At 47.9% G+C, this 25,000-nt stretch overlaps 17 non-coding genes across 17 annotated transcripts; 14 read left to right on the top strand and 3 right to left on the bottom strand.

Moving 5' to 3' along the window:
- Positions 1–770: 770 nt before the first annotated feature.
- Positions 771–843, bottom strand: trnar-ccg (transfer RNA arginine (anticodon CCG)). Its single transcript has one exon. It is a non-coding gene; the product is annotated as a tRNA-Arg (tRNA).
- A 4,729-nt stretch (positions 844–5,572) lies between these two features.
- On the top strand, positions 5,573–5,713 carry LOC141283869 (U4 spliceosomal RNA). Its single transcript, XR_012338241.1, has one exon. It is a non-coding gene; the product is annotated as a U4 spliceosomal RNA (small nuclear RNA).
- A 1,132-nt stretch (positions 5,714–6,845) lies between these two features.
- trnan-guu (transfer RNA asparagine (anticodon GUU)) lies at positions 6,846–6,919 on the top strand. Its single transcript has one exon. It is a non-coding gene; the product is annotated as a tRNA-Asn (tRNA).
- Positions 6,920–8,461: 1,542 nt separating this feature from the next.
- On the top strand, positions 8,462–8,602 carry LOC141348740 (U4 spliceosomal RNA). The gene has a single exon (XR_012357552.1). It is a non-coding gene; the product is annotated as a U4 spliceosomal RNA (small nuclear RNA).
- Positions 8,603–9,460: 858 nt separating this feature from the next.
- Positions 9,461–9,533, top strand: trnak-cuu (transfer RNA lysine (anticodon CUU)). Its single transcript has one exon. It is a non-coding gene; the product is annotated as a tRNA-Lys (tRNA).
- A 201-nt stretch (positions 9,534–9,734) lies between these two features.
- Positions 9,735–9,808, top strand: trnan-guu (transfer RNA asparagine (anticodon GUU)). Its single transcript has one exon. It is a non-coding gene; the product is annotated as a tRNA-Asn (tRNA).
- A 1,542-nt stretch (positions 9,809–11,350) lies between these two features.
- LOC141348736 (U4 spliceosomal RNA) lies at positions 11,351–11,491 on the top strand. The gene has a single exon (XR_012357551.1). It is a non-coding gene; the product is annotated as a U4 spliceosomal RNA (small nuclear RNA).
- Positions 11,492–12,623: 1,132 nt separating this feature from the next.
- trnan-guu (transfer RNA asparagine (anticodon GUU)) lies at positions 12,624–12,697 on the top strand. Its single transcript has one exon. It is a non-coding gene; the product is annotated as a tRNA-Asn (tRNA).
- Positions 12,698–14,239: 1,542 nt separating this feature from the next.
- Positions 14,240–14,380, top strand: LOC141348731 (U4 spliceosomal RNA). Its single transcript, XR_012357550.1, has one exon. It is a non-coding gene; the product is annotated as a U4 spliceosomal RNA (small nuclear RNA).
- Positions 14,381–15,512: 1,132 nt separating this feature from the next.
- trnan-guu (transfer RNA asparagine (anticodon GUU)) lies at positions 15,513–15,586 on the top strand. Its single transcript has one exon. It is a non-coding gene; the product is annotated as a tRNA-Asn (tRNA).
- A 1,542-nt stretch (positions 15,587–17,128) lies between these two features.
- On the top strand, positions 17,129–17,269 carry LOC141348724 (U4 spliceosomal RNA). The gene has a single exon (XR_012357549.1). It is a non-coding gene; the product is annotated as a U4 spliceosomal RNA (small nuclear RNA).
- A 1,132-nt stretch (positions 17,270–18,401) lies between these two features.
- trnan-guu (transfer RNA asparagine (anticodon GUU)) lies at positions 18,402–18,475 on the top strand. Its single transcript has one exon. It is a non-coding gene; the product is annotated as a tRNA-Asn (tRNA).
- Positions 18,476–19,475: 1,000 nt separating this feature from the next.
- trnas-gcu (transfer RNA serine (anticodon GCU)) lies at positions 19,476–19,557 on the bottom strand. Its single transcript has one exon. It is a non-coding gene; the product is annotated as a tRNA-Ser (tRNA).
- A 460-nt stretch (positions 19,558–20,017) lies between these two features.
- On the top strand, positions 20,018–20,158 carry LOC141284404 (U4 spliceosomal RNA). Its single transcript, XR_012338419.1, has one exon. It is a non-coding gene; the product is annotated as a U4 spliceosomal RNA (small nuclear RNA).
- Positions 20,159–21,291: 1,133 nt separating this feature from the next.
- trnan-guu (transfer RNA asparagine (anticodon GUU)) lies at positions 21,292–21,365 on the top strand. Its single transcript has one exon. It is a non-coding gene; the product is annotated as a tRNA-Asn (tRNA).
- Positions 21,366–24,246: 2,881 nt separating this feature from the next.
- trnak-uuu (transfer RNA lysine (anticodon UUU)) lies at positions 24,247–24,319 on the bottom strand. The gene has a single exon. It is a non-coding gene; the product is annotated as a tRNA-Lys (tRNA).
- Positions 24,320–24,791: 472 nt separating this feature from the next.
- Positions 24,792–24,863, top strand: trnag-ucc (transfer RNA glycine (anticodon UCC)). The gene has a single exon. It is a non-coding gene; the product is annotated as a tRNA-Gly (tRNA).
- The last annotated feature ends 137 nt before the right edge of the window (positions 24,864–25,000 follow it).

The raw sequence follows: 25,000 nt of genomic DNA, 5'->3' as shown, positions 1-25,000 counted from the left end.
GGGTCAGCATATCATGAACAGATTCTTAAATTTGTAATCCCACACTTCCGCTGCACCACTCTGCTTGACTTGATGTAGAGCTCGTGCACTGGTCTTTTCAACACAACATGATTCTTGCACAAATTTCCAACTTGTCTTGAAGCACTTGGGCACGAATAAAAGTGAAACAAGCTTAGCAGAGGATGGTTTCGATCCATCGACCTCTGGGTTATGGGCCCAGCACGCTTCCGCTTCGCCATTCTGCTTGTCTTGATGTAGATCCTGTGCACTGGTCTTTTCAACATAACTTGAATCTTGCACGCATTTCTAACTTGTCTTGCAGCACCTGGGCACATATAAAAGTGACACAAGCTTAGCAGAGGATGTTTTCGATCCATCGACCTCTGGGTTATGGGCCCAGCACGCTTCTGCTGCGCCACTCTGCTTGTCTTGATGTAGAGCCTGTGCACTGGTCTTTTCAACATAACTTGAATCTTGCACACATTTCTAACTTGTCTTGCAGCACCTGGGCTCATATAAAAGTGACACAAGCTTAGCAGAGGATGGTTTCGATCCATCGACCTCTGGGTTATGGGCCCAGCACCCTTCCGCTGCGCCACTCTGCTCACCTTGATGTAGAGCCCGTACACTGGTCTTTTCAACATCACTTGATTCTGGCACACGTTTCTAAATTGTCTTGCAGCACCTGAGCACATATAAAAGTGAAACAAGATTAACAGAGGATGGTTTCGATCCATCGACTTCCTTCGCTGCGCCACTCTGCTGAAAGTCACCCCAGATGGGACTCGAACCCACAATTCCTGGCTTCGGAGGCCAGTGCCTTATCCATTAGGCCACTGGGGCTGTCATGAAGTTGTTTACTTTTTCTTTTAGTTCTTCATCTCATTCAGCTTCTGGATGAACAACTATTGTGAGAGGACCAAGTGACTTTAGGTTTTCATGAGCAGGCTCTGAACATTTCTCTTTTTTGGGGGCTCTGTCATATATACAAGCTCAGAAGTCTTAGCAGATAATGGTTTCGATCCATCGACCTCTGGGTTATGGGCCCAGCACGCATCCGCTGCGCCACTCTGCTTGACTTGAGGTGGAGCTCGTGCACTGGTCTTTTCAACATAACATGATTCTTGCACAAATTTCTAACTTGTCTTGAAGCACTTGGACCTGTCATATGTTAACATTACCACTTGTTTTGTTTTCTCATTTGCCATGTATTATATGCTCTCTTTGCTTAGGTGAGCAATATAGTTGGCAGAACCTGCTGGATTACGATAAGAAGAGAGTGATGTTTGCTGCCAGACACCAGAGCAGGCTGGACACAGGTTCACTCCAGGGGTGGAGAGCGTAAAGAGGCATACATTCACCACCGCTGCCCCACTTGCACAGTGTTCTGTGCTTTCTCTTCTTTTCACTTGCAGTTAATGCACAAGAGCCATGGACATTGGACAGTTTTATTTATATGTATAGTTCTGTTTTCTGTTCTGGAACTCTGTCATGGACAATAGAAAGTATTATTAAGAGATATTATTCTGTTTTTGCACATGCAACATAACTATAAGAATAAAAATGTAAAAAAATAAATAAAAAAAGAATAATGAATAATTGGCTATGACTGATTGAAAAATAAAAGTTTGGTCATGATTAAATAACTCTTTTTGTATGTCTTTGTTATAGTATCATTTAACGGTTATAGGCCCTTTTAAAAATGTTGATAAATTTGGGGATTATTTAATAAATAAATTTACTATTTTTGTACTATAAGTTTTAGAACATAACTACAGCAGAAATATATTTAAAGTCCAAAAACTTTGAATAAGATATCAATAATCAGTAATATAAATCTAATAAAATATTATTTTTGTCACTTCAGAAATAATTTCATTCATTTGGACATCATTTATGTGATAATTACTGATAAATAAAACATTCAGTAAACACTTCAATGTATGGCAACACTAATATTAACTGGAAAGCTTGTGATCATCCTTACTCCCATATAAATGTACAGGAAAACAGAGAAAACATTTTTTTTTTTCAGATAATTTATTGTAAATATACACTCCAAAAACAGTTCAAAGAGATAAAATTCCCTTTCATTTCTTTTCTCCTCATTTTTTCTCTTTTTTCTTTCTTTTTCTCTTTTCCCCCTTCTTCCCCCTCCTTCCTTTTCCTCCCCCCCCTTAACGGACTATTGTTCCCCAGCTTTGGCGCAATCGGTTAGCGCATTCGGCTGTTAACCGAAAGGTTGGTGGTTCGAGCCCACCCAGGGACGTGTGAAATGCTGGAGTTTTGCACGCGCGTCAGGTGTCCACTAACGCCTATGCCATTCTTAGGGTTGCGAGGCACAGCTTTCTCAGGGCGTTTATCTTGTGCACCTTCAATAAGCTGGCTTGTTTTAAAAGAATTCAGCGGCGGGTGTTTGGTGAACATTTTCACCAGCTCGAGTAGTTTGCTGTGGCATGTGGATGCCTTCTTTACTGATGATCTGTCTCTGGGGCTCATCTAGTTGACATAGTTTCCGCTGACATTCGGCTGAAGGTGCTGATCCACTATCTGCTCTTGGTACGGACTGGAACCGGGGGACTGTAGTGACCATCAGATCGGAATACAGAATGGATCTGGTGGCTACGGTGACCTCAGAATAAGAAGAAACAGACTAATATTAATGTAGATGCAAAAGTTCCATGTTGCCACAAAGTCAATACCCAATACCCCACCGGGATGACTTGAAATACAGTCAGCATCGGCAATTTTTGCCAGTCTCTCTGGAGGCTTGTTGAGAAAGATAGTCTTGCTTCGTTTTGTTTCCTTTTATTGGCGTGGCTGGTTGTTGGTCCTCGTCAAAGAGGTGTCCACCGATCATAGCGTGCCGGAGCCAGAAGACTTGTTGTTTTGTCAATATGTTCTCAAGACTTTGCGGCAGTTATCAATAAACTACAGCACAGTCACAGCTCGCCGCTACCCATCGTAAACAGGTTGGGCCTGTCTGTTCCGGTGGGCTCTCAGTGGTGCTAAAGCATCAAATGAAGAGGATGGGATTCGAACCCACACAAACCAAGGCGTGCCGAGCACAACGGACTAGCCTTGCATCGCCTTAACCACTCGACCACCTTTCGTTTTGCGCGGTCCTTTTGTTTAACACTCCCGATTCAGACCACCAGCTCATTAGTAGAGCGATCGGTGAACTGAACTGAGTGTGTCAGATAGGGAAGACACACAAAAATTGCAGAGTGGGGTCCCCAGGACCGAGGATCACTGCTAAATGTACCGAACGACGAGGATGGGATTCGAACCCACGCGTGCAGAACACAATGGATTAGCAGTCCATCGCCTTAACCACTCGGCCACCTCGTCATATTACGTGGCGTCTTTTATTTAGCACACCCGATTCAGATCATCAGCTCATTAGTAGAGAACTCAAAGAACTGAACTGAGTGTGTTAGATAAGGAGGACACACAAAAAGTTCAGCATGGGGTCCCCAGGACCTAGATTAAGGTCCAGTGCTAAAGGAACTGTAAGATTGTAATAGGGATTAATTACATAATAATTTATAATTTAGCTCAAAGGGAATCGAATATGATTCAATAGGGAATTTGAACAGAATCGCTGTTTTACGGCTGTTTCAGAGTCGACCCGCGATTCTTTCACAAGCCATTTAACAGGAACTCTGCAATGGATATTACTATCCAGAATATAGTGAAAACACTATATATTAGCACAGTAGCAAAATCAGCAGTTTAAGGCAGTAACTTGTAAGCACGAAACACAAGATACTTAATAAAAATATGAATTTATTGGATAAACCTAACACATACAAACTAAACTAACATAAACACACGCATTCACACAGGTTGCAGAAAGAGAAAGTGAGGAAAGAATGAGTTTAAAGGAATGAAAATATGAAGTCCCAAGTTATAGCAATATATGCAATTGCTTAGACCTGAACAACCATCAATCACTTAATTAACCCTCGTATTGAGTCTCTCAGAGAGGTTATTAAACTTTATCAAATGCACCAGTTCAGTTAGAACCTGGAAGTTACTTGCGTTGCCTTTGTGTGAAGGGAATTCCTTTCGTCGCTCGTTCCAGAAAGGGGTTTTCCCGAGATTGCTGATTGGTTGGTTCTGTGGTCCTTTGTGTGCTTGGGCGTTGGCTGGATATGAGAGTTGCGTGCTGTTGAAGTTGAGGTCAGCGAAGACGTTTAGGTCGGTCGCGGCTTGCACAACTTAACTAGAAACGAAACTCTCAACGGAAAGAAATAAAATGGATTAAAGAAAAAGATAGAGGTGTGGTGATCTCCTCATGTTTCCTTGAGGTGAGGAGGCTGGCGTGCAGGCCAGGCGGCGTCGAGACGCGGCGGCGCGAAGCACGTGAAGAGCGTTGTAAGGAGTAAGAAAAGTTGCAAGAGAAGAAGAGATTTGAGGGTGTCCTTGAGTTTTTAAACTCAGCCTTTGGACACCTCCCAAAATGATGTCTTGACCAATTAGAACATTGGCTGAACTCCGGTGGGCTGCTGGTTCCACCCTCCAAACCACAAATCACAATGTTATCTTATTAGTCCCGTGATCCCAAATTCCCGCTCTTTGCAGAGATAAATTTGGACATGATTTCTATAACAAGACTATAATACATTTCGCAAAGAATTGAATTACAGGAACATTTTGAGAATGCGATTTCCAGACCGTGCATATCAAACATCAATATAAACCATTAAACTATTCAATAGTTATCAAAAGGGACATACACAATGAGTGATTAAAACATAATAGACAAATGTGTGGGTTACATATATGATAGGAAGTTATATATAGAAATGAGGAGTTGCTCCTTAGTTCTTTAGCACATTTTAGGCGCATATGTACATCAATAGACAGTTTTCTGTGCCCTTCTGTGAGGGTCTGTTCTCTAAGCTGGGAGGTCAAAAGTTTAGGGAAGGAATTTCCGTTGTGTCCTGTGTGTGGGGGAAAACCAACCATATCGCTAATGACTTTAATCATGTGATGTTCAAAATGTGCATCTCTTTGACCATTAATCTTGGTTACTTGCTCCAAATTTGACAATCTCCTTATTCGAAGGATTTGATTATGAAGAAGTGTCTTTGTGTTAATTTTGCAAGTTCTTGGTTAGTTAGGTCTGCTTCAGGCTGGCGTTCTGGCGCCAGGCTATGAAACGTCAGATTTATGACGGGCCTCTTGGAATGTACGTCTGTAGAAGTGTTCTAACTTCTAATAGACTCTCTTAAATTGTCTGATTCTCGCTGAAATACTACAGAACCGAACGACAAGGATGGGATTAGCAGTCCATCGCCTTAACCACTCGGCCTCCCCGCCCCCTTGCTGACTGAGAGAGGCCATGCTGCGGACCTTTTCAGCTGCTGCTGTGCTTTCAGCAGGCTGTTTTGAGCACAGAGGGAATAGTGAATGAGCCGTCTTTTACACACCTCTAATCTGTTCCGTAGAAACACGGTGCAGCAACCCGTGCCAGGAGACTGTTTGTGCGGCAGTTTAAAGCTTGCTACCACCTTGTCGGTTCACATCCACGTAGGTGCCTGAAAAGGTCACGACCGTCGCCGGCATTCTTTCGCAGAGGCAATATTGTAGCCTGTGAGGTTTATCCGAGGCGCGATCATTGCTGGTTGAAAACTTCACCCAATACCCCGCCAGGATGACTTGAAATACAGTCAGCTTTGGCAATTTTTGCTAGCCTCTCTGGAGGCTTAGAGTATTGTTGAGAAAAAGTAGTCTTGTTTCGTTTAGGTTTTGCTTCTCGTTGAAAAGGTGTCTGCTGATGATTGAGCGCCAGAGCCAGAAGGCTTGTTGTTTTGTAAATATGTCCTCAAGACGGGTATCATTAAACTGCAGCGCAATTACAGCTCACCGTTACCCATCGTAAACAGGTTGGGCCTGTCTGGTCCGGTGGGCTCTCAGTGGCGCTAAAGCTTCCAGTGCATGTCGAGCACAATGTATTAGCCTTCCACCGCCTTAACCGCTGGACCACCTCGTCATCTTGCGTGGTTTCTTTGTTTAACACTCCTGAATCATGTGCATGTGGATGCCTTCTTCGTCTTTTGTTTCAGCCGCCGAGGGCCTGTTTTCCACTGAGGCCCTGCGTCAAACTCCCTATGAGACACAATCGAACGTTAGTAGTAACCTCCGATTACGGCCGAATGTGGATTCTGCTCGGACGACGGGGCACCGGTACATCCTTTGTAGCTTTGGCTTGTTAGCCAAACGCTACAGCAGTTTGCCATTTCCCATCAAATCATCCTTGATTTCCTTAAGAAAGGTGCCCCAAATTGGTGGAAAATCACATCTCAACCATACGCTGTCCAAAGCATTGACCCGCCTTCACGCGGCAAAACAGAACGTGTTGTTGGCCCGCACTGCTGGGTCAAACTGCGCTTCCCAAAAATAGATTGGGTCAAAACCGACAGAAGAAAACTCTAAGCCTGCTCTAAGCCCTACCCACGGGGAGGGCTCGACAGTCTCGCACAACGCGAGAGCCTCCGTTTCGCCTGTGTAATTTGGGGGCCGATGAAAACTGGGTCCGACCCGGTGAAGAAGCCCACGACCAGCCCGGCTAGCTCAGTCGGTAGAGCATGAGACTCTTAATCTCAGGGTCGTGGGTTCGAGCCCCACGTTTGGCGGCTCTGTTGACTCTCTTTCTTCCCAAAAGGGTGGCGGGCTCCAGCGTGCCCATTCGCCGCGCAGGCTGAGTGGATTTTGCGAGCTCCGGAAACATCTTTCAAAACAGATGTCGCTGTTAGTGCGAGCGATTTTAATCCCTATCGCTAACCCTAACCCTTGCTTTTACACCGGTGATCCGGCGGCAGCAAGCAACAGCGGCTGTCTCTGTGGCGCAATCGGTTAGCGCGTTCGGCTGTTAACCGAAAGGTTGGTGGTTCGAGCCCACCCAGGGACGTGTGAAATGCCGGAGTTTTGCACGCGCGTCAGGTGTCCACTAACGCCTATGCCATTCTTAGGGTTGCGAGGCACAGCTTTCTCAGGGCGTTTATCTTGTGCACCTTCAATAAGCTGGCTTGTTTTAAAAGAATTCAGCGGCGGGTGTTTGGTGAACATTTTCACCAGCTCGAGTAGTTTGCTGTGGCATGTGGATGCCTTCTTTACTGATGATCTGTCTCTGGGGCTCATCTAGTTGACATAGTTTCCGCTGACATTCGGCTGAAGGTGCTGATCCACTATCTGCTCTTGGTACGGACTGGAACCGGGGGACTGTAGTGACCATCAGATCGGAATACAGAATGGATCTGGTGGCTACGGTGACCTCAGAATAAGAAGAAACAGACTAATATTAATGTAGATGCAAAAGTTCCATGTTGCCACAAAGTCAATACCCAATACCCCACCGGGATGACTTGAAATACAGTCAGCATCGGCAATTTTTGCCAGTCTCTCTGGAGGCTTGTTGAGAAAGATAGTCTTGCTTCGTTTTGTTTCCTTTTATTGGCGTGGCTGGTTGTTGGTCCTCGTCAAAGAGGTGTCCACCGATCATAGCGTGCCGGAGCCAGAAGACTTGTTGTTTTGTCAATATGTTCTCAAGACTTTGCGGCAGTTATCAATAAACTACAGCACAGTCACAGCTCGCCGCTACCCATCGTAAACAGGTTGGGCCTGTCTGTTCCGGTGGGCTCTCAGTGGTGCTAAAGCATCAAATGAAGAGGATGGGATTCGAACCCACACAAACCAAGGCGTGCCGAGCACAACGGACTAGCCTTGCATCGCCTTAACCACTCGACCACCTTTCGTTTTGCGCGGTCCTTTTGTTTAACACTCCCGATTCAGACCACCAGCTCATTAGTAGAGCGCTCGGTGAACTGAACTGAGTGTGTCAGATAGGGAAGACACACAAAAATTGCAGAGTGGGGTCCCCAGGACCGAGGATCACTGCTAAATGTACCGAACGACGAGGATGGGATTCGAACCCACGCGTGCAGAGCACAATGGATTAGCAGTCCATCGCCTTAACCACTCGGCCAGCTCGTCATATTACGTGGCGTCTTTTATTTAGCACTCCCGATTCAGATCATCAGCTCATTAGTAGAGAACTCAAAGAACTGAACTGAGTGTGTTAGATAAGGAGGACACACAAAAAGTTCAGCATGGGGTCCCCAGGACCTAGATTAAGGTCCAGTGCTAAAGGAACCGAACGACAAGGATGGGATTAGCAGTCCATCGCCTTAACCACTCGGCCTCCCCGCCCCCTTGCTGACTGAGAGAGGCCATGCTGCGGACCTTTTCAGCTGCTGCTGTGCTTTCAGCAGGCTGTTTTGAGCACAGAGGGAATAGTGAATGAGCCGTCTTTTACACACCTCTAATCTGTTCCGTAGAAACACGGTGCAGCAACCCGTGCCAGGAGACTGTTTGTGCGGCAGTTTAAAGCTTGCTACCACCTTGTCGGTTCACATCCACGTAGGTGCCTGAAAAGGTCACGACCGTCGCCGGCATTCTTTCGCAGAGGCAATATTGTAGCCTGTGAGGTTTATCCGAGGCGCGATCATTGCTGGTTGAAAACTTTACCCAATACCCCGCCAGGATGACTTGAAATACAGTCAGCTTTGGCAATTTTTGCTAGCCTCTCTGGAGGCTTAGAGTATTGTTGAGAAAAAGTAGTCTTGTTTCGTTTAGGTTTTGCTTCTCGTTGAAAAGGTGTCTGCTGATGATTGAGCGCCAGAGCCAGAAGGCTTGTTGTTTTGTAAATATGTCCTCAAGACGGGTATCATTAAACTGCAGCGCAATTACAGCTCACCGTTACCCATCGTAAACAGGTTGGGCCTGTCTGGTCCGGTGGGCTCTCAGTGGCGCTAAAGCTTCCAGTGCATGTCGAGCACAATGTATTAGCCTTCCACCGCCTTAACCGCTGGACCACCTCGTCATCTTGCGTGGTTTCTTTGTTTAACACTCCTGAATCATGTGCATGTGGATGCCTTCTTCGTCTTTTGTTTCAGCCGCCGACGGCCTGTTTTCCACTGAGGCCCTGCGTCAAACTCCCTATGAGACACAATCGAACGTTAGTAGTAACCTCCGATTACGGCCGAATGTGGATTCTGCTCGGACGACGGGGCACCGGTACATCCTTTGTAGCTTTGGCTTGTTAGCCAAACGCTACAGCAGTTTGCCATTTCCCATCAAATCATCCTTGATTTCCTTAAGAAAGGTGCCCCAAATTGGTGGAAAATCACATCTCAACCATACGCTGTCCAAAGCATTGACCCGCCTTCACGCGGCAAAACAGAACGTGTTGTTGGCCCGCACTGCTGGGTCAAACTGCGCTTCCCAAAAATAGATTGGGTCAAAACCGACAGAAGAAAACTCTAAGCCTGCTCTAAGCCCTACCCACGGGGAGGGCTCGACAGTCTCGCACAACGCGAGAGCCTCCGTTTCGCCTGTGTAATTTGGGGGCCGATGAAAACTGGGTCCGACCCGGTGAAGAAGCCCACGACCAGCCCGGCTAGCTCAGTCGGTAGAGCATGAGACTCTTAATCTCAGGGTCGTGGGTTCGAGCCCCACGTTGGGCGGCTCTGTTGACTCTCTTTCTTCCCAAAAGGGTGGCGGGCTCCAGCGTGCCCATTCGCCGCGCAGGCTGAGTGGATTTTGCGAGCTCCGGAAACATCTTTCAAAACAGATGTCGCTGTTAGTGCGAGCGATTTTAATCCCTATCGCTAACCCTAACCCTTGCTTTTACACCGGTGATCCGGCGGCAGCAAGCAACAGCGGCTGTCTCTGTGGCGCAATCGGTTAGCGCGTTCGGCTGTTAACCGAAAGGTTGGTGGTTCGAGCCCACCCAGGGACGTGTGAAATGCCGGAGTTTTGCACGCGCGTCAGGTGTCCACTAACGCCTATGCCATTCTTAGGGTTGCGAGGCACAGCTTTCTCAGGGCGTTTATCTTGTGCACCTTCAATAAGCTGGCTTGTTTTAAAAGAATTCAGCGGCGGGTGTTTGGTGAACATTTTCACCAGCTCGAGTAGTTTGCTGTGGCATGTGGATGCCTTCTTTACTGATGATCTGTCTCTGGGGCTCATCTAGTTGACATAGTTTCCGCTGACATTCGGCTGAAGGTGCTGATCCACTATCTGCTCTTGGTACGGACTGGAACCGGGGGACTGTAGTGACCATCAGATCGGAATACAGAATGGATCTGGTGGCTACGGTGACCTCAGAATAAGAAGAAACAGACTAATATTAATGTAGATGCAAAAGTTCCATGTTGCCACAAAGTCAATACCCAATACCCCACCGGGATGACTTGAAATACAGTCAGCATCGGCAATTTTTGCCAGTCTCTCTGGAGGCTTGTTGAGAAAGATAGTCTTGCTTCGTTTTGTTTCCTTTTATTGGCGTGGCTGGTTGTTGGTCCTCGTCAAAGAGGTGTCCACCGATCATAGCGTGCCGGAGCCAGAAGACTTGTTGTTTTGTCAATATGTTCTCAAGACTTTGCGGCAGTTATCAATAAACTACAGCACAGTCACAGCTCGCCGCTACCCATCGTAAACAGGTTGGGCCTGTCTGTTCCGGTGGGCTCTCAGTGGTGCTAAAGCATCAAATGAAGAGGATGGGATTCGAACCCACACAAACCAAGGCGTGCCGAGCACAACGGACTAGCCTTGCATCGCCTTAACCACTCGACCACCTTTCGTTTTGCGCGGTCCTTTTGTTTAACACTCCCGATTCAGACCACCAGCTCATTAGTAGAGCGCTCGGTGAACTGAACTGAGTGTGTCAGATAGGGAAGACACACAAAAATTGCAGAGTGGGGTCCCCAGGACCGAGGATCACTGCTAAATGTACCGAACGACGAGGATGGGATTCGAACCCACGCGTGCAGAGCACAATGGATTAGCAGTCCATCGCCTTAACCACTCGGCCAGCTCGTCATATTACGTGGCGTCTTTTATTTAGCACTCCCGATTCAGATCATCAGCTCATTAGTAGAGAACTCAAAGAACTGAACTGAGTGTGTTAGATAAGGAGGACACACAAAAAGTTCAGCATGGGGTCCCCAGGACCTAGATTAAGGTCCAGTGCTAAAGGAACCGAACGACAAGGATGGGATTAGCAGTCCATCGCCTTAACCACTCGGCCTCCCCGCCCCCTTGCTGACTGAGAGAGGCCATGCTGCGGACCTTTTCAGCTGCTGCTGTGCTTTCAGCAGGCTGTTTTGAGCACAGAGGGAATAGTGAATGAGCCGTCTTTTACACACCTCTAATCTGTTCCGTAGAAACACGGTGCAGCAACCCGTGCCAGGAGACTGTTTGTGCGGCAGTTTAAAGCTTGCTACCACCTTGTCGGTTCACATCCACGTAGGTGCCTGAAAAGGTCACGACCGTCGCCGGCATTCTTTCGCAGAGGCAATATTGTAGCCTGTGAGGTTTATCCGAGGCGCGATCATTGCTGGTTGAAAACTTTACCCAATACCCCGCCAGGATGACTTGAAATACAGTCAGCTTTGGCAATTTTTGCTAGCCTCTCTGGAGGCTTAGAGTATTGTTGAGAAAAAGTAGTCTTGTTTCGTTTAGGTTTTGCTTCTCGTTGAAAAGGTGTCTGCTGATGATTGAGCGCCAGAGCCAGAAGGCTTGTTGTTTTGTAAATATGTCCTCAAGACGGGTATCATTAAACTGCAGCGCAATTACAGCTCACCGTTACCCATCGTAAACAGGTTGGGCCTGTCTGGTCCGGTGGGCTCTCAGTGGCGCTAAAGCTTCCAGTGCATGTCGAGCACAATGTATTAGCCTTCCACCGCCTTAACCGCTGGACCACCTCGTCATCTTGCGTGGTTTCTTTGTTTAACACTCCTGAATCATGTGCATGTGGATGCCTTCTTCGTCTTTTGTTTCAGCCGCCGACGGCCTGTTTTCCACTGAGGCCCTGCGTCAAACTCCCTATGAGACACAATCGAACGTTAGTAGTAACCTCCGATTACGGCCGAATGTGGATTCTGCTCGGACGACGGGGCACCGGTACATCCTTTGTAGCTTTGGCTTGTTAGCCAAACGCTACAGCAGTTTGCCATTTCCCATCAAATCATCCTTGATTTCCTTAAGAAAGGTGCCCCAAATTGGTGGAAAATCACATCTCAACCATACGCTGTCCAAAGCATTGACCCGCCTTCACGCGGCAAAACAGAACGTGTTGTTGGCCCGCACTGCTGGGTCAAACTGCGCTTCCCAAAAATAGATTGGGTCAAAACCGACAGAAGAAAACTCTAAGCCTGCTCTAAGCCCTACCCACGGGGAGGGCTCGACAGTCTCGCACAACGCGAGAGCCTCCGTTTCGCCTGTGTAATTTGGGGGCCGATGAAAACTGGGTCCGACCCGGTGAAGAAGCCCACGACCAGCCCGGCTAGCTCAGTCGGTAGAGCATGAGACTCTTAATCTCAGGGTCGTGGGTTCGAGCCCCACGTTTGGCGGCTCTGTTGACTCTCTTTCTTCCCAAAAGGGTGGCGGGCTCCAGCGTGCCCATTCGCCGCGCAGGCTGAGTGGATTTTGCGAGCTCCGGAAACATCTTTCAAAACAGATGTCGCTGTTAGTGCGAGCGATTTTAATCCCTATCGCTAACCCTAACCCTTGCTTTTACACCGGTGATCCGGCGGCAGCAAGCAACAGCGGCTGTCTCTGTGGCGCAATCGGTTAGCGCGTTCGGCTGTTAACCGAAAGGTTGGTGGTTCGAGCCCACCCAGGGACGTGTGAAATGCCGGAGTTTTGCACGCGCGTCAGGTGTCCACTAACGCCTATGCCATTCTTAGGGTTGCGAGGCACAGCTTTCTCAGGGCGTTTATCTTGTGCACCTTCAATAAGCTGGCTTGTTTTAAAAGAATTCAGCGGCGGGTGTTTGGTGAACATTTTCACCAGCTCGAGTAGTTTGCTGTGGCATGTGGATGCCTTCTTTACTGATGATCTGTCTCTGGGGCTCATCTAGTTGACATAGTTTCCGCTGACATTCGGCTGAAGGTGCTGATCCACTATCTGCTCTTGGTACGGACTGGAACCGGGGGACTGTAGTGACCATCAGATCGGAATACAGAATGGATCTGGTGGCTACGGTGACCTCAGAATAAGAAGAAACAGACTAATATTAATGTAGATGCAAAAGTTCCATGTTGCCACAAAGTCAATACCCAATACCCCACCGGGATGACTTGAAATACAGTCAGCATCGGCAATTTTTGCCAGTCTCTCTGGAGGCTTGTTGAGAAAGATAGTCTTGCTTCGTTTTGTTTCCTTTTATTGGCGTGGCTGGTTGTTGGTCCTCGTCAAAGAGGTGTCCACCGATCATAGCGTGCCGGAGCCAGAAGACTTGTTGTTTTGTCAATATGTTCTCAAGACTTTGCGGCAGTTATCAATAAACTACAGCACAGTCACAGCTCGCCGCTACCCATCGTAAACAGGTTGGGCCTGTCTGTTCCGGTGGGCTCTCAGTGGTGCTAAAGCATCAAATGAAGAGGATGGGATTCGAACCCACACAAACCAAGGCGTGCCGAGCACAACGGACTAGCCTTGCATCGCCTTAACCACTCGACCACCTTTCGTTTTGCGCGGTCCTTTTGTTTAACACTCCCGATTCAGACCACCAGCTCATTAGTAGAGCGCTCGGTGAACTGAACTGAGTGTGTCAGATAGGGAAGACACACAAAAATTGCAGAGTGGGGTCCCCAGGACCGAGGATCACTGCTAAATGTACCGAACGACGAGGATGGGATTCGAACCCACGCGTGCAGAGCACAATGGATTAGCAGTCCATCGCCTTAACCACTCGGCCAGCTCGTCATATTACGTGGCGTCTTTTATTTAGCACTCCCGATTCAGATCATCAGCTCATTAGTAGAGAACTCAAAGAACTGAACTGAGTGTGTTAGATAAGGAGGACACACAAAAAGTTCAGCATGGGGTCCCCAGGACCTAGATTAAGGTCCAGTGCTAAAGGAACCGAACGACAAGGATGGGATTAGCAGTCCATCGCCTTAACCACTCGGCCTCCCCGCCCCCTTGCTGACTGAGAGAGGCCATGCTGCGGACCTTTTCAGCTGCTGCTGTGCTTTCAGCAGGCTGTTTTGAGCACAGAGGGAATAGTGAATGAGCCGTCTTTTACACACCTCTAATCTGTTCCGTAGAAACACGGTGCAGCAACCCGTGCCAGGAGACTGTTTGTGCGGCAGTTTAAAGCTTGCTACCACCTTGTCGGTTCACATCCACGTAGGTGCCTGAAAAGGTCACGACCGTCGCCGGCATTCTTTCGCAGAGGCAATATTGTAGCCTGTGAGGTTTATCCGAGGCGCGATCATTGCTGGTTGAAAACTTTACCCAATACCCCGCCAGGATGACTTGAAATACAGTCAGCTTTGGCAATTTTTGCTAGCCTCTCTGGAGGCTTAGAGTATTGTTGAGAAAAAGTAGTCTTGTTTCGTTTAGGTTTTGCTTCTCGTTGAAAAGGTGTCTGCTGATGATTGAGCGCCAGAGCCAGAAGGCTTGTTGTTTTGTAAATATGTCCTCAAGACGGGTATCATTAAACTGCAGCGCAATTACAGCTCACCGTTACCCATCGTAAACAGGTTGGGCCTGTCTGGTCCGGTGGGCTCTCAGTGGCGCTAAAGCTTCCAGTGCATGTCGAGCACAATGTATTAGCCTTCCACCGCCTTAACCGCTGGACCACCTCGTCATCTTGCGTGGTTTCTTTGTTTAACACTCCTGAATCATGTGCATGTGGATGCCTTCTTCGTCTTTTGTTTCAGCCGCCGACGGCCTGTTTTCCACTGAGGCCCTGCGTCAAACTCCCTATGAGACACAATCGAACGTTAGTAGTAACCTCCGATTACGGCCGAATGTGGATTCTGCTCGGACGACGGGGCACCGGTACATCCTTTGTAGCTTTGGCTTGTTAGCCAAACGCTACAGCAGTTTGCCATTTCCCATCAAATCATCCTTGATTTCCTTAAGAAAGGTGCCCCAAATTGGTGGAAAATCACATCTCAACCATACGCTGTCCAAAGCATTGACCCGCCTTCACGCGGCAAAACAGAACGTGTTGTTGGCCCGCACTGCTGGGTCAAACTGCGCTTCCCAAAAATAGATTGGGTCAAAACCGACAGAAGAAAACTCTAAGCCTGCTCTAAGCCCTACCCACGGGGAGGGCTCGACAGTCTCGCACAACGCGAGAGCCTCCGTTTCGCCTGTGTAATTTGGGGGCCGATGAAAACTGGGTCCGACCCGGTGAAGAAGCCCACGACCAGCCCGGCTAGCTCAGTCGGTAGAGCATGAGACTCTTAATCTCAGGGTTGTGGGTTCGAGCCCCACGTTGGGCGGCTCTGTTGACTCTCTTTCTTCCCAAAAGGGTGGCGGGCTCCAGCGTGCCCATTCGCCGCGCAGGCTGAGTGGATTTTGCGAGCTCCGGAAACATCTTTCAAAACAGATGTCGCTGTTAGTGCGAGCGATTTTAATCCCTATCGCTAACCCTAACCCTTGCTTTTACACCGGTGATCCGGCGGCAGCAAGCAACAGCGGCTGTCTCTGTGGCGCAATCGGTTAGCGCGTTCGGCTGTTAACCGAAAGGTTGGTGGTTCGAGCCCACCCAGGGACGTGTGAAATGCCGGAGTTTTGCACGCGCGTCAGGTGTCCACTAACGCCTATGCCATTCTTAGGGTTGCGAGGCACAGCTTTCTCAGGGCGTTTATCTTGTGCACCTTCAATAAGCTGGCTTGTTTTAAAAGAATTCAGCGGCGGGTGTTTGGTGAACATTTTCACCAGCTCGAGTAGTTTGCTGTGGCATGTGGATGCCTTCTTTACTGATGATCTGTCTCTGGGGCTCATCTAGTTGACATAGTTTCCGCTGACATTCGGCTGAAGGTGCTGATCCACTATCTGCTCTTGGTACGGACTGGAACCGGGGGACTGTAGTGACCATCAGATCGGAATACAGAATGGATCTGGTGGCTACGGTGACCTCAGAATAAGAAGAAACAGACTAATATTAATGTAGATGCAAAAGTTCCATGTTGCCACAAAGTCAATACCCAATACCCCACCGGGATGACTTGAAATACAGTCAGCATCGGCAATTTTTGCCAGTCTCTCTGGAGGCTTGTTGAGAAAGATAGTCTTGCTTCGTTTTGTTTCCTTTTATTGGCGTGGCTGGTTGTTGGTCCTCGTCAAAGAGGTGTCCACCGATCATAGCGTGCCGGAGCCAGAAGACTTGTTGTTTTGTCAATATGTTCTCAAGACTTTGCGGCAGTTATCAATAAACTACAGCACAGTCACAGCTCGCCGCTACCCATCGTAAACAGGTTGGGCCTGTCTGTTCCGGTGGGCTCTCAGTGGTGCTAAAGCATCAAATGAAGAGGATGGGATTCGAACCCACACAAACCAAGGCGTGCCGAGCACAACGGACTAGCCTTGCATCGCCTTAACCACTCGACCACCTTTCGTTTTGCGCGGTCCTTTTGTTTAACACTCCCGATTCAGACCACCAGCTCATTAGTAGAGCGCTCGGTGAACTGAACTGAGTGTGTCAGATAGGGAAGACACACAAAAATTGCAGAGTGGGGTCCCCAGGACCGAGGATCACTGCTAAATGTACCGAACGACGAGGATGGGATTCGAACCCACGCGTGCAGAGCACAATGGATTAGCAGTCCATCGCCTTAACCACTCGGCCAGCTCGTCATATTACGTGGCGTCTTTTATTTAGCACTCCCGATTCAGATCATCAGCTCATTAGTAGAGAACTCAAAGAACTGAACTGAGTGTGTTAGATAAGGAGGACACACAAAAAGTTCAGCATGGGGTCCCCAGGACCTAGATTAAGGTCCAGTGCTAAAGGAACCGAACGACAAGGATGGGATTAGCAGTCCATCGCCTTAACCACTCGGCCTCCCCGCCCCCTTGCTGACTGAGAGAGGCCATGCTGCGGACCTTTTCAGCTGCTGCTGTGCTTTCAGCAGGCTGTTTTGAGCACAGAGGGAATAGTGAATGAGCCGTCTTTTACACACCTCTAATCTGTTCCGTAGAAACACGGTGCAGCAACCCGTGCCAGGAGACTGTTTGTGCGGCAGTTTAAAGCTTGCTACCACCTTGTCGGTTCACATCCACGTAGGTGCCTGAAAAGGTCACGACCGTCGCCGGCATTCTTTCGCAGAGGCAATATTGTAGCCTGTGAGGTTTATCCGAGGCGCGATCATTGCTGGTTGAAAACTTTACCCAATACCCCGCCAGGATGACTTGAAATACAGTCAGCTTTGGCAATTTTTGCTAGCCTCTCTGGAGGCTTAGAGTATTGTTGAGAAAAAGTAGTCTTGTTTCGTTTAGGTTTTGCTTCTCGTTGAAAAGGTGTCTGCTGATGATTGAGCGCCAGAGCCAGAAGGCTTGTTGTTTTGTAAATATGTCCTCAAGACGGGTATCATTAAACTGCAGCGCAATTACAGCTCACCGTTACCCATCGTAAACAGGTTGGGCCTGTCTGGTCCGGTGGGCTCTCAGTGGCGCTAAAGCTTCCAGTGCATGTCGAGCACAATGTATTAGCCTTCCACCGCCTTAACCGCTGGACCACCTCGTCATCTTGCGTGGTTTCTTTGTTTAACACTCCTGAATCATGTGCATGTGGATGCCTTCTTCGTCTTTTGTTTCAGCCGCCGACGGCCTGTTTTCCACTGAGGCCCTGCGTCAAACTCCCTATGAGACACAATCGAACGTTAGTAGTAACCTCCGATTACGGCCGAATGTGGATTCTGCTCGGACGACGGGGCACCGGTACATCCTTTGTAGCTTTGGCTTGTTAGCCAAACGCTACAGCAGTTTGCCATTTCCCATCAAATCATCCTTGATTTCCTTAAGAAAGGTGCCCCAAATTGGTGGAAAATCACATCTCAACCATACGCTGTCCAAAGCATTGACCCGCCTTCACGCGGCAAAACAGAACGTGTTGTTGGCCCGCACTGCTGGGTCAAACTGCGCTTCCCAAAAATAGATTGGGTCAAAACCGACAGAAGAAAACTCTAAGCCTGCTCTAAGCCCTACCCACGGGGAGGGCTCGACAGTCTCGCACAACGCGAGAGCCTCCGTTTCGCCTGTGTAATTTGGGGGCCGATGAAAACTGGGTCCGACCCGGTGAAGAAGCCCACGACCAGCCCGGCTAGCTCAGTCGGTAGAGCATGAGACTCTTAATCTCAGGGTCGTGGGTTCGAGCCCCACGTTTGGCGGCTCTGTTGACTCTCTTTCTTCCCAAAAGGGTGGCGGGCTCCAGCGTGCCCATTCGCCGCGCAGGCTGAGTGGATTTTGCGAGCTCCGGAAACATCTTTCAAAACAGATGTCGCTGTTAGTGCGAGCGATTTTAATCCCTATCGCTAACCCTAACCCTTGCTTTTACACCGGTGATCCGGCGGCAGCAAGCAACAGCGGCTGTCTCTGTGGCGCAATCGGTTAGCGCGTTCGGCTGTTAACCGAAAGGTTGGTGGTTCGAGCCCACCCAGGGACGTGTGAAATGCCGGAGTTTTGCACGCGCGTCAGGTGTCCACTAACGCCTATGCCATTCTTAGGGTTGCGAGGCACAGCTTTCTCAGGGCGTTTATCTTGTGCACCTTCAATAAGCTGGCTTGTTTTAAAAGAATTCAGCGGCGGGTGTTTGGTGAACATTTTCACCAGCTCGAGTAGTTTGCTGTGGCATGTGGATGCCTTCTTTACTGATGATCTGTCTCTGGGGCTCATCTAGTTGACATAGTTTCCGCTGACATTCGGCTGAAGGTGCTGATCCACTATCTGCTCTTGGTACGGACTGGAACCGGGGGACTGTAGTGACCATCAGATCGGAATACAGAATGGATCTGGTGGCTACGGTGACCTCAGAATAAGAAGAAACAGACTAATATTAATGTAGATGCAAAAGTTCCATGTTGCCACAAAGTCAATACCCAATACCCCACCGGGATGACTTGAAATACAGTCAGCATCGGCAATTTTTGCCAGTCTCTCTGGAGGCTTGTTGAGAAAGATAGTCTTGCTTCGTTTTGTTTCCTTTTATTGGCGTGGCTGGTTGTTGGTCCTCGTCAAAGAGGTGTCCACCGATCATAGCGTGCCGGAGCCAGAAGACTTGTTGTTTTGTCAATATGTTCTCAAGACTTTGCGGCAGTTATCAATAAACTACAGCACAGTCACAGCTCGCCGCTACCCATCGTAAACAGGTTGGGCCTGTCTGTTCCGGTGGGCTCTCAGTGGTGCTAAAGCATCAAATGAAGAGGATGGGATTCGAACCCACACAAACCAAGGCGTGCCGAGCACAACGGACAAGCCTTGCATCGCCTTAACCACTCGACCACCTTTCGTTTTGCGCGATCCTTTTGTTTAACACTCCCGATTCAGACCACCAGCTCATTAGTAGAGCGCTCGGTGAACTGAACTGAGTGTGTCAGATAGGGAAGACACACAAAAATTGCAGAGTGGGGTCCCCAGGACCGAGGATCACTGCTAAATGTACCGAACGACGAGGATGGGATTCGAACCCACGCGTGCAGAGCACAATGGATTAGCAGTCCATCGCCTTAACCACTCGGCCACCTCGTCATATTACGTGGCGTCTTTTATTTAGCACTCCCGATTCAGATCATCAGCTCATTAGTAGAGAACTCAAAGAACTGAACTGAGTGTGTTAGATAAGGAGGACACACAAAAAGTTCAGCATGGGGTCCCCAGGACCTAGATTAAGGTCCAGTGCTAAAGGAACCGAACGACAAGGATGGGATTAGCAGTCCATCGCCTTAACCACTCGGCCTCCCCGCCCCCTTGCTGACTGAGAGAGGCCATGCTGCGGACCTTTTCAGCTGCTGCTGTGCTTTCAGCAGGCTGTTTTGAGCACAGAGGGAATAGTGAATGAGCCGTCTTTTACACACCTCTAATCTGTTCCGTAGAAACACGGTGCAGCAACCCGTGCCAGGAGACTGTTTGTGCGGCAGTTTAAAGCTTGCTACCACCTTGTCGGTTCACATCCACGTAGGTGCCTGAAAAGGTCACGACCGTCGCCGGCATTCTTTCGCAGAGGCAATATTGTAGCCTGTGAGGTTTATCCGAGGCGCGATCATTGCTGGTTGAAAACTTTACCCAATACCCCGCCAGGATGACTTGAAATACAGCCAGCTTTGGCAATTTTTGCTAGCCTCTCTGGAGGCTTAGAGTATTGTTGAGAAAAAGTAGTCTTGTTTCGTTTAGGTTTTGCTTCTCGTTGAAAAGGTGTCTGCTGATGATTGAGCGCCAGAGCCAGAAGGCTTGTTGTTTTGTAAATATGTCCTCAAGACGGGTATCATTAAACTGCAGCGCAATTACAGCTCACCGTTACCCATCGTAAACAGGTTGGGCCTGTCTGGTCCGGTGGGCTCTCAGTGGCGCTAAAGCTTCCAGTGCATGTCGAGCACAATGTATTAGCCTTCCACCGCCTTAACCGCTGGACCACCTCGTCATCTTGCGTGGTTTCTTTGTTTAACACTCCTGAATCATGTGCATGTGGATGCCTTCTTCGTCTTTTGTTTCAGCCGCCGAGGGCCTGTTTTCCACTGAGGCCCTGCGTCAAACTCCCTATGAGACACAATCGAACGTTAGTAGTAACCTCCGATTACGGCCGAATGTGGATTCTGCTCGGACGACGGGGCACCGGTACATCCTTTGTAGCTTTGGCTTGTTAGCCAAACGCTACAGCAGTTTGCCATTTCCCATCAAATCATCCTTGATTTCCTTAAGAAAGGTGCCCCAAATTGGTGGAAAATCACATCTCAACCATACGCTGTCCAAAGCATTGACCCGCCTTCACGCGGCAAAACAGAACGTGTTGTTGGCCCGCACTGCTGGGTCAAACTGCGCTTCCCAAAAATAGATTGGGTCAAAACCGACAGAAGAAAACTCTAGGCCTGCTCTAAGCCCTACCCACGGGGAGGGCTCGACAGTCTCGCACAACGCGAGAGCCTCCGTTTCGCCTGTGTAATTTGGGGGCCGATGAAAACTGGGTCCGACCCGGTGAAGAAGCCCACGACCAGCCCGGCTAGCTCATTCGGTAGAGCATGAGACTCTTAATCTCAGGGTCGTGGGTTCGAGCCCCACGTTGGGCGGCTCTGTTGACTCTCTTTCTTCCCAAAAGGGTGGCGGGCTCCAGCGTGCCCATTCGCCGCGCAGGCTGAGTGGATTTTGCGAGCTCCGGAAACATCTTTCAAAAACAGATGTCGCTGTTAGTGCGAGCGATTTTAATCCCTATCACTAACCCTAACCCTTGCTTTTACACCGGTGATCCGGCGGCAGCAAGCAACAGCGGCTGTCTCTGTGGCGCAATCGTTTAGCGCGTTCGGCTGTTAACCGAAAGGTTGGTGGTTCGAGCCCACCCAGGGACGTGTGAAATGCCGGAGTTTTGCACGCGCGTCAGGTGTCCACTAACGCCTATGCCATTCTTAGGGTTGCGAGGCACAGCTTTCTCAGGGCGTTTATCTTGTGCACCTTCAATAAGCTGGCTTGTTTTAAAAGAATTCAGCGGCGGGTGTTTGGTGAACATTTTCACCAGCTCGAGTAGTTTGCTGTGGCATGTGGATGCCTTCTTTACTGATGATCTGTCTCTGGGGCTCATCTAGTTGACATAGTTTCCGCTGACATTCGGCTGAAGGTGCTGATCCACTATCTGCTCTTGGTACGGACTGGAACCGGGGGACTGTAGTGACCATCAGATCGGAATACAGAATGGATCTGGTGGCTACGGTGACCTCAGAATAAGAAGAAACAGACTAATATTAATGTAGATGCAAAAGTTCCATGTTGCCACAAAGTCAATACCCAATACCCCACCGGGATGACTTGAAATACAGTCAGCATCGGCAATTTTTGCCAGTCTCTCTGGAGGCTTGTTGAGAAAGATAGTCTTGCTTCGTTTTGTTTCCTTTTATTGGCGTGGCTGGTTGTTGGTCCTCGTCAAAGAGGTGTCCACCGATCATAGCGTGCCGGAGCCAGAAGACTTGTTGTTTTGTCAATATGTTCTCAAGACTTTGCGGCAGTTATCAATAAACTACAGCACAGTCACAGCTCGCCGCTACCCATCGTAAACAGGTTGGGCCTGTCTGTTCCGGTGGGCTCTCAGTGGTGCTAAAGCATCAAATGAAGAGGATGGGATTCGAACCCACACAAACCAAGGCGTGCCGAGCACAACGGACTAGCCTTGCATCGCCTTAACCACTCGACCACCTTTCGTTTTGCGCGGTCCTTTTGTTTAACACTCCTGATTCAGACCACCAGCTCATTAGTAGAGCGCTCGGTGAACTGAACTGAGTGTGTCAGATAGGGAAGACACACAAAAATTGCAGAGTGGGGTCCCCAGGACCGAGGATCACTGCTAAATGTACCGAACGACGAGGATGGGATTCGAACCCACGCGTGCAGAGCACAATGGATTAGCAGTCCATCGCCTTAACCACTCGGCCAAAAACAGGGCAAAAGGGACTGCTATGGGTGGGGGGAAAGAAAAAATGAGAAAAAAACAAGGGGAAAAGGAAAATGAGGAAAAAAAATAAAGGGGAAGTGAAAATTTAAAATGTATTGGAATTCCAACCCCCACTTTTTTTACCCTTTAACTTACTTTAACAAATTACAGAAAAATACATATTTCTACATATTTTACATAATCACAAAACAACTATTCAATTTAGTAAAATTGAAATAATAAAACAAAAAACATATTTCCAAAAAAATATGTTTTATTTCAACAGCTAAATATTGACATATGACAAATTACACTCTATATATGCATTACATGCTCCTTTTCAAAAATCTTAAGTCTCCAAGCACGCTGTCGGTTCTGAGGAGGTGGTGCAGCTGATGGCTGCTGGCCTTGCGGAAGGGAAGACCAATCCTGAGATTGCGGTGCTGGAGCTGATGAATGTTGGACCGGTGGAAGGGAAGACCATTGCTTCTGAAAATAATTTTTATTTAATCAAGTATGAGCTCCATACTTGATTTTACTATGAGCCAAAACCTAATGTATAAAATGTTACTCAGCAAACTGTTCTCTTTTATTGTCTAAAGATTCAATAAACCTTTACACCTAAAATATTTTTTATTTATTTATACACAACTAATCATTTTCCTGACTAATATTACTTAGAGCGATATTGCCACTTTGATAATTATAAGTGATTGCTTATCCATTTGTCGTTTTCTGTATAGATTATAAATAAACAAATATTATAATATATAAAATATAAATAACCTTATATTTATTTGCTACCACCTCCACCCTAGTACATCCCTGCATCTTTCTATTCTATTCTATCCTATCCTATTCCATTCTATCATCTATAGCACAACTGTACATACCACTTATGTATTTCTAAATTTATTTGTCTATTTATATTTACATATGTGTACTTTTTTATTCTCATCTTATTTTTATTGTCTGTGTGATGTTGTCTCCATGTACTGGAAGCTAATGACACTGAAACAAATTCCTTGTATACACAAGCATACTTAGTATCAGAAAGAGTTTTATTGCCAAGTATGCTTGCACATACAAGGAATTTGTTTCAGTGTCATTAGCTTCCAGTGTGTATGTGTGTGTGTATATATATAATATGATGAATGTTTAACTAAATAAATGTTTTAATATGATACAAATGGTAGTCTACATAGCTTTTTTAACACTTAAGAGTTTTTCTGAACAATATTTCAGGCTTTACAGCACAAATCAAAAGCATTCTTCTGTTACAAAAAAAAAAAAAGATTAGTATTCTGTTGAGATTAAACCATAAAGGGTAAAAAAAGTGGGGGTTGGAATTCCAATACATTTTAAATTTTCACTTCCCCTTTATTTTTTTTCCTCATTTTCCTTTTCCCCTTGTTTTTTTCTCATTTTTTCTTTTCCCCCACCCATAGCAGTCCCTTTTGCCCTGTTTTGGATTGTTAGGACTTGTGTTAGGACTTGTAACAAATGTTTAGGAATAGTTAGGCCGGCTGACCACTGGAAGGTACGGCCACGACTACGGCGACCCTGACGTCCTCTGTCCCGTTGTCGACCTCAAAGTTGGCTGAAAAAACAATGAACTGGTTACCGCTTTACTGAAATCGCCTAGCGTGAAACTCCTAAAGGGGAAAACAGCCCACCACAAGCAACGAAAAATTCATGAAGCAAACACTGTACGTGAACTCTTTCACGTCTTTAAGCGTACGCCGACACACGGCAGTGCTGGACCGGCACGACTGCAAGCTGAGGCCGCCGACAAGAAGGTTGCCCTTCGCCCGAACAGGGACTTGAACCCTGGACCCTCAGATTAAAAGTCTGATGCTCTACCAACTGAGCTATCTGGGCTCTTGTGTTTTGTGTGCCTCTTACTTTTTATATAAGAACACTTTCTCCACAAGCCGCCTGGCAGAAGCTCACTTGCCACAGGAGCTACGGGACAAAGGCTGCACGCAATTACATCAGAGAGAGCGAAGGCCAAAGGCCTTGGAAGGCTCAACCACCGTCGCAAGAAGCTAAAGGTAAAAGGGGGAATGCCCGACCACATTCGGCATGGCTCGAACCTGCGCGGGGAGACCCTAATGGATTTTAAGTCCATCGCTTTAACCTCTCGGCTAAGACTACGCCTGCCTGTGGACCACCTGCTCTCTTGGCTGGAGGCGGGCAGCACAGGATCCCGCCGAGCTTCAGGCGCATAATTCAACTGAAGGGTGAGTTGGCAAAAAGGAGCTGGACGTCCCCGTCGCTTAACAGCAAAGGGCTGCCGTGACCCGGTTTCGAGCATTATTTTCTGATGGCTTAAAACTGGCACCGAGCGCCTGCGTTGGTGGTATAGTGGTAAGCATAGCTGCCTTCCAAGCAGTTGACCCGGGTTCGATTCCCGGCCAACGCATTGTTTTCTGCTGCAGTTGACCTCGAAGCAGAACTCCTTCTGTGACCTCTGTCTGCACCAAAAGCTTTTGGATGAGTCGTTCGACAGCAGCAGAGAACTAGTTCTCCCCGTTGGGGAATCTAACCCCGGTCTTCCAC

Source organism: Garra rufa, chromosome 1 (assembly GCF_049309525.1).
Source record: "Garra rufa chromosome 1, GarRuf1.0, whole genome shotgun sequence".
NCBI lineage: Eukaryota > Metazoa > Chordata > Actinopteri > Cypriniformes > Cyprinidae > Garra > Garra rufa.
Note: the sequence above shows the minus strand (reverse complement) of the source record. Positions and strands in the feature narration are given on the sequence as shown.